The sequence below is a fragment of the Blastocystis hominis genome, assembly GCF_000151665.1.
Source record: "Blastocystis hominis, Singapore isolate B (sub-type 7) whole genome shotgun sequence assembly, scaffold_4".
Taxonomy (NCBI): Eukaryota; class Bigyra; order Opalinata; family Blastocystidae; genus Blastocystis; species Blastocystis hominis.
The window spans coordinates 228,605-237,241 of NW_013171849.1; positions in this window are offsets into that span (position 1 = coordinate 228,605).

Here is an 8,637-nt window from a genome sequence, read left to right on the forward strand (position 1 = left end):
TCAAAGACACTCTATTTTCAAGTGTTCAGGAAAACAAAAGCACATTCCAAATAGCGTTCTTCACTTCTCATATAATTGTATAGGCTATGAATGTGTGTGAATACCCAACCAAAAATAACAAAGCTTCCCAAAATAAACAATGGAATGTATTTGTGGAATTGCAATGATTCGACATATTTCCTATCAATGCTCCACCACTCAATTGATAATGGTTCATTTTTGAATATTCACTTTGAAAATAGCAAGATATATTTGATAGAAGAAATATGAAAATTCGAGAAGCAAATAGAACCACTTTTGTTGGAATTTGAGAACCAGGCATTTCTAGCTCAACTTACACCGTGTATGCACACTCCTAAATTTCTAATAGAAAAATAGAATTGTGTTTCGGTGATATTTAAACTGGATATTAAACTGAGTGTCCTTTTGGATTTTCTCATAATTTTTTTATTTTGGTCAAATAAAATGGTTGAAGAATGTATAGTGTTATCTTCCATGCTAATGAATAGCCTACTTGACTGAAATACGCTTCACCGAGTATCTGCTGGACGGATACGGTACGCTCGGCCACCCTGAAACCCTGGTCAAGGGTGGAATCAAATACACTGTTCAGCGATTCCAGGGAAAGCACAAGAACGAATTTCTATTGTGCTCAGAAACTGGTGATGTGTATCTGTTTGAAAATAACGTACTGAAACAAGAATGGAAGGAGGACAAGAATGGGAAGAAATCGGAGGAGTTTATTCGATACAAGAATGGTCGAGCCGATTTCAGTCAGCGATTCGAGTATATTTTGGAACAAATGAATAACAAACGTTTTGTTTACCACAAGAAAGGACTTCGAATGGAAATCTGGTCAGTCCAAACGGGGCATTTGCTGTATCACGGAGGGTACAACGAAAGACAAATGAAAGAAGGCTGGGGCATCGAATACGATGAAGAAAGCGGAAATGTGGCTGTGGAAGGGATGTGGAACAAAGGAGTATTGAAAGAAGTGATTCGATGTTTCAATGGAGATACGATGACAGAATTGAAGCGCAACGGAGCAGATAGTTTGGATCCAACAAAACGAATTCCGATCTATGTGGGTGGATTTCGCTATGATGAAGACAATGAACGATTTATTCGTGAAGGGAAAGGATGTCTGATTGATGAAAAGACTGGAATGGCAACTCGAGAATGTGAATGGAAAGATGGAGCAGAAGTGAGTGGAATGAAACTATTTGGTGGTAGATATGATCCAAAATTGAGGTAGGGTTTATCAACAACCATGATTCCTAGACCTGATTCTGTTCTTGCTTTTGCTCCTCTTCGAATCAACGTCACTGGATCTATAAAATGGACCGATATGAGTTTGCAAGTGACCGATTTGAAGATTTCATCGAATTGCTGTAACGATTTGAATGCATTGGATCTGAATCGATTCGAGTGGCTACGATCTATCGAAATCGGCAATGATTGTTTTGGATCAGTGGAAACATTCAAAATCGATGGATTGAATCGATTGAAAACTATCAAAATCGGAAACAATTCGTTCACTCAAGTGAAGAGCACTGACAAGTGGGATTCGAGTAAAGCAAACAACCAATCGAAATCATTCCACATATTGAATTGTGAATCATTGGAATCCATTCAAATTGGTGAATATAGTTTCAGTGATTTTGGAGGCGTTTTTGAATTGGAGAATCTACCACAATTACAATCCATTCAAATTGGTACGATTGGAAGTGAATCATTCAATTTTAATTCCAGTTCGTTTGTGATCAGAGGTATTGATATGATATTGAATATTTGAATGATGCATAGATCTTCCAAATCTACAATCCATTACATTAGGTGATTATACATTCTATGTTCCCTTATCAACAATAATTGATGTATTGAATGAATTGGAATGAAATGATTGATGTAGATCTTCCATCATTACAATCCATTCAACTCGGTTATGTTGCACTTGATGGAAGATGGAATGATTCATGTTCCTTAATAATGCGAAGTAATAATGAATTGATTGGTTATGATTTGTTTTGTAGATCTTCCAAATCTAACATCAATAACATCTGTAGGATTCAGTTTCTGTGAACCTCGTGTAGCGACATTGGAAAGTATTTCTGAATATTGAATATTGATAGTATTTAGATATTCCAAATCTTCAAAATGTCGAACTACCTAATTCATTCTTGTATATTCGATCGAAATCAATTACGAGTATAGTTTGATTGATTTGATTTGATTCATAGATGTTTCTTCCATTCTCGCTGATCTTGTCAAAATCAAGCATTAAATCTATAATTTGTATTTGATTTGATTTGTTCAGTGATTCGTCATTGTTTAGGAACATTTCCATTGATTGATTGATTGATTGATTGATTGTTTGTTTGTTTCAAACCGATTCTTGATCACAATTCATGATTCTATAATTATCAAAATATCAATCCTGCCTGATTATTATGATGTTCTTCTTTACCATTTTAACAATGATACTGGATTATGATTGTTATTTCAATTAATCAATCAATCATTGTTTTCGATCATCATTATCATTATCGTCATTATTATTACCAATGACCCAATGATCACATATTGAACATTCACAAATGATGAATCCAATCTACCAATAATAATAATAATAATAATAATAATAATAATAATAATAATAATAATAATAATAATATACAAATGATGGTTTGAATAGGTTTGAACTAGGATTTGTTCAATATTGATAGGAAACTGCTTGCTTCGAATAATCATCATCATAATCATAATAATCATGAATAATAAGATTGGATTTGATAGTGACACAATGGAATGGTTGGAATCGATTGATATTGGATGATTATTCACATTTGTGAATCCATTGTTAAATCGGTAGATAATACAATACAATACAATAGAATGATTGATATTGAATTAGGATATTGATTTTGACTTATTGAATAGGAATAGATCACTGTATACATAGAATAGAATCAAATAGAGGTGAAATGGATAAAACAAGGCAATAAAACTAGAATAGAATAGAATAGAATAGAATAGAATAGAATAGAATAGAATAGAATAGAATAGAATAGAATAGAATAGAATAGAATAGAATAGAATAGAATAGAATAGAATAGAATAGAATAGAATAGAATAGAATAGAATAGAATTGATTGAATGACATTCTTGTTACTGAATTACAGATCATTGGTTGTGAGTAGTGTATTGAGATTGTCAATCAATTCTAAGATAAGATATCATTCATTCATTCATTCATTCATTCATTTGATCGTATAATCATTCAAATGTCCCATTGCAATTCACATGATTGGTCCACTTTATACAGATTTAACGATATTTCCTTGTCAACAATCCATCATTCATTCTTATAATACAAAATATACATAATCACAGTATGTACTCAATTCAAATCGATGTTTGTAGGATTACTCATTCATTCATTCATTTGTTTGTTTTCTTTTCAGTGTTGAATTGCTGAAATCGTATCGAATCCAACTCCAATATCACAACCAATCACATTTCCATTCATTTCGATTCTCTCTCATTCATTCTTCATTATCATAATCACGTATTACATTCATAAATAAATAACTAATACATATCATTGAATGGATTAAGATCTTAAGCAATGAATACTATTTCTTCTTTTCTTTTCTTCTTTTCTTCCATCCATTCATGATACAAACCATCTCCATGCTATGCAATCTTTGTACATCCAACTCATATTCATTCAATAGATTGTGACCAATTACACAAATCATTCCAGTACTATTCTATTCACATATAGCATACAATCTGTGATAATATCTATGAATCATTCAGTTCCAACCACTATATATCAATCATTGTGCATTCCAACTAACAATAACGGAATTTACTACAAACTCCAATCATTCATTCATTCATCGATTGGTTATTCCAGTACTAAGTATCAACAGTATTGTTTCTGTTACTCATAATTAGTTATTTTATGAAAATGGATTTAACAGAATCAAACATTGTGTTAAACCAATGAAATGACAGAATCGTGTTTGTTTGGATTTTGTTTGTTTTGAAGCAAAACTATGCATGATCTATGTAATTCGTTTCAGGATGTGATAAAACAGATCCCTGTGAAATATCATCATTTCAGCTATTGTTCGTCATAATTTGTGAAAATGACTTCATTTCCATTGCTACTTCATACATATGTTATTTTCTACTATTCTATTACATTCTAGTATTGTTGTTTTCATTCATATTGACCATTTCTGATTATTCCACACTTACCTATCTTATTTTGACAGTATTCTATTCCATGGAGCATACTAATAAGCCAAAATATACAATCAATCACATATACACATTATTCTATCTTCCCATACAGAATAATAATGATTATGATGATAATGACAAAACATCAACTATTCACAATCAATACTATTGAGAGTAACTATTGTAAACACTCTTGTTTGTTAATACTGCTCATTCCTTCTCTCAGCTTAGAACACGAACTAGCAACATTATTAGTTGTCACATTTAGAATGTGAATTCATTATGGGCTTTGATACAATTCATATCACACAATATGCACCAAAATGAAACAATACACATTTGTTGTTATTCTATTGCAGATATTCATTTTCCAAGTATTGATTCAAAGTATCTCGAGACTATAGTATACAGATTAGTCATATATCAAAGGAAATACAACAATACTTGTGGTAAATGACTGATTCATCCTTCCTATTTCTATTGATGAGTTCATCTATATTTGATACATGTCACATAACAAAAATGATCCTATTTTCACTCTAACAAAAGCTCTTTCGATCAATAATAATATGCTTCATCAACTTGGAACCATTTTCAACCTGAATATTAGTACTTAACTATGATTTATAGTAACCGCAGATAATCATAAAAGCAAAACAAACATAATATCAACCCACATATGTCGAATTGTAAGGCATTTATCAAATTTCAATTCAATGATCTTCACACTCATCATCTCCCCATCGATTACCACATTTCGAGGTACCCCTTTGCTCCAATGTGTATCACATGCTTCTTATTTATCATGCAATACATCTTGGGGTGAGTCCCACGAACGTAGTGATACAATGTCTGTTGTGTTTATCCTTAAAAGTGGATTCTGTTAGCTTCTTGTTGTAATTGAGGAACGATGTCAATGAAAAAAACTTGATTTTATCCACTTCCTGACCGTAGTTGTTCACGAGTTGCCCATAGTCGTAGCTTGTGTTATCCAGCTATTAATCGAAGGACTTGTACATACCGCACATCTTATGAACGAAATTGTATTTGTCACTCAGTTGCACGATGAGCAAATATATGTCCTGTCCCAATCACTGAACGTTATCGAATGTGTTCTTGAGCGCATTGTAGTAGAAATCGTATATGATGTGTCTGGACATATCCAGAATGACAATCCCGATGAAGAATGGTTTCACCACTTTCCTCACATGTGTATTCAACTTGATACCGATGAGATTATCAGAAAACATGATGGTTCCTGAGATCAAGTCATATTATGCTTTTGGATGATAGCCTCGCGTTCATTTTGTGAGGTGGCAAACTTCTCTTTCATTCGTTTCAATCCTGTCTCCGCGAACTTGCCAATAACTTGCGCAGGTTCTTCTCCACAGTGGTCTTGGATTTGGCTTGTTTTCCGCTCAACATGTTCACATATTCGAAGATGAACGGAATTTGTTTGAATTTGAATGATGTCATGGATGTGCATGACAAACTATCCCTGTTAAAAAAGCGAATAATGAACGAGATACTTGTGATAAAACATCAGATCGCATGATCATCCTTATTATGCTCCCATTCATCGATATCATTGGGGTAGTTGCAGTCACTGTTACTGTCAATGGTGATAAGTCGATTCAGAACGGGCTCTGAATTTCAATCGAATAAATTGGTATTTCCTTATCTATCTTTACCCATTTCCATTTTCGAACATATATCTATCCCAGATACAATTGCCGTACATTAAGCTGCTTAGGATCATTTATCGATTGCTGGGAGATATCATTCTCGATTTGGGAATGTACTTCGTCGTACCCGGTGGCAAGGGTTTGTCGTACAAGCGATTCAATTTCTCGTCGTACTTGAATCCACGCTTGAGAAGGTTCCAGAAGCGAACTCCGTTGATTTGAATTTCTCGTCCAGTATTGGGGTTCAATGTGTGAGTAGGCTTATTCATTTATATATTAATATAGATCTATCTTAACCCTATTTCACGCTTTGATTATGTGAAATACAAGAAAACAGAGAACAACACATGGTCTTCCCTGGTACACACTTGGGAGGACGAGAATATCGAACTCGCCAACATCATTATCATCCATACAAAGTATCCGATCAATTCAGAGAGACTATTCGGATTCAGTGTTCGTACCCCGCAATCTAATGTGAACTGTGGTTTGATCCTGCACGACTATGATTGCATCGAGATGACTCTGGATGAAAATCGCCCTCCCATGTTTACCGAGGATGAATGGGAGTATCTATTGCCTCAATTGGAATCCAATGGTCTGCTGGGTGAGCCTCTGAATGTATTTTGGAGGAATGATTTATTGCCTCCTCACATTATCGGTGTAATGACCGAGAATCGTGCTGTCTATTTTTTCTCCAACAACTATGTAAGCGTGGTCTACAAGGTCGTGAATGATAAATACCCGCCCGAGTTGTCCGATTTGTTCATCGATGATGGCGTGTCTGAAGGGTGTGTATGTCAAGCACTATGAACGAAATCAACCAAAGTAAATTGAATGAATCAATGTCGATCATATTCAGCAGCAATGGAAACAATTACACGTTCAAGAAACTCGATAACATGCTCATCAATATGCCAGAGAACGACCGCAAACATGTCCTCATGCGTGAGACAGTGGATGGCGTTCCTCAATATTCATGGACGACACCTTCTGGTTGTTTTGTGATAGTCAATAATGTCACACTCTTTGAACATACACACACATCCACTCAACCATTCAATAATCAATGCCAATTCCAATTATCTTCTGCTTTATATCTCATAATCACATCGATTCCATGTTACAATGAGAATGATGCCCTATTCATACATTGTGATTCCATCGAATCGGTTGTGGGTAAGGGATACTAGGTGAGTGTTTCAATGGATGGTGTGTCATTGCTCGATGTGTCATTCATCGATACACTCAACAATCTTGTGACCCTTTCCCATACCAAACTGATAAATGGAATCGAATGGACAAGTGAGAGTCATACGATCTCTACATTCACGAATATCCCTTCTCTTGTATGTCTGAGAGGTGTGAAAAACATCACGATCGTTTTCAAACACTTGGGCGAGGTTGTTGTTGTTTCTTCTTTTGGGTGCTCGTAATGGGTCGATGTGATGTTGCTGCCTCTCTCAATGCATTGGGTTCCTTACCACTCTTGGATCGAGTGATGGATGGTGCTGGTTGTGGTTTACATTTGCTTGCCAGCAGTTCCCAATCATAACACTTCTGTGTGCTATCGCTTTCCACATTCTTCACTTCGTACATCAGTGGCATGATGTGATCGTCAATATCAACAACTTCAACCAAGTCCTGAGACCATTTGATCGTCAATGATCGCTTTTCCAGAATGCGAGGTCTTCGTGTCACTCCAACATAATCACCAACATCGAATTGAGGTGTTGTGTCCTTTGCTGTCATGTTGGATGGTTCTGTTTTCTCCGTGTACAAGATATCGTTGTTGTTGTAGTTAAGCCAAATGTCATTGGGTGTATATCCGGTGTCTCTGTTCTTCCTTGCATTGTGTCGACGAACTGCACCATCGATCAAATCGAACCATACACCTTTCCATTGATTGATTGAATGGAATGAAGGAACCATGATGTCTTCCTTGATATCTCGAATTGTTCGTTCAGCTAGTACCGCCTTATTCGCTAAATCCATGTGATACATGGTGATATCATACTTGTTCAAGATGTTTGTACGAAAGATGGCATTGGTGAACTCGGTACCTCGATCCGAGCAAATATGCTTTGGTGATTCACCATATGTCTGAATGATGTCCTTCATTGCATGAGTGATTTCTGTGGCACTCTTGCTTTTCAATCGCCGAGTCATCAGGTATTTCGAATATCCATCAATACATACAAGGACATATTTGTATCCACGATTCTTGTAGAATCCAGTACTCTATTGTGATCCTAATACTTCCTGTATGGATTTGTGTTGTTTGGAAGAGAAATCGATGAGATCGATGAAGTATATGTTTCGTTTGAATCCACTGATGATCATTCGAGTTGCACCTCTTCGTTTTGCTTGTTTCCGTAGTTCCTTGATCTCATTCATGTTCCCCACACACCTCGATAAATGAATCGCTTTATTCAAGGAATGAACAAGTTGTGTCAGAGGAAGAATCTCAAACTGGTTATAGACTCGAAATACATTTTCTCCACTATACACTATTTCAAATAGAGCATCACTCGCATTCAACATTGCAATGATCGTTTCGATGTTGTAGGCTCCTCTGGGTATTAATACATCATAAGGGGATGTCTCCACATCGATTAATATCACTTGATCGGTTGGTATGTTGTGCAACACGAAATCGGTATAGAGAGTGATACAGACGATATGGAACATTGATCGA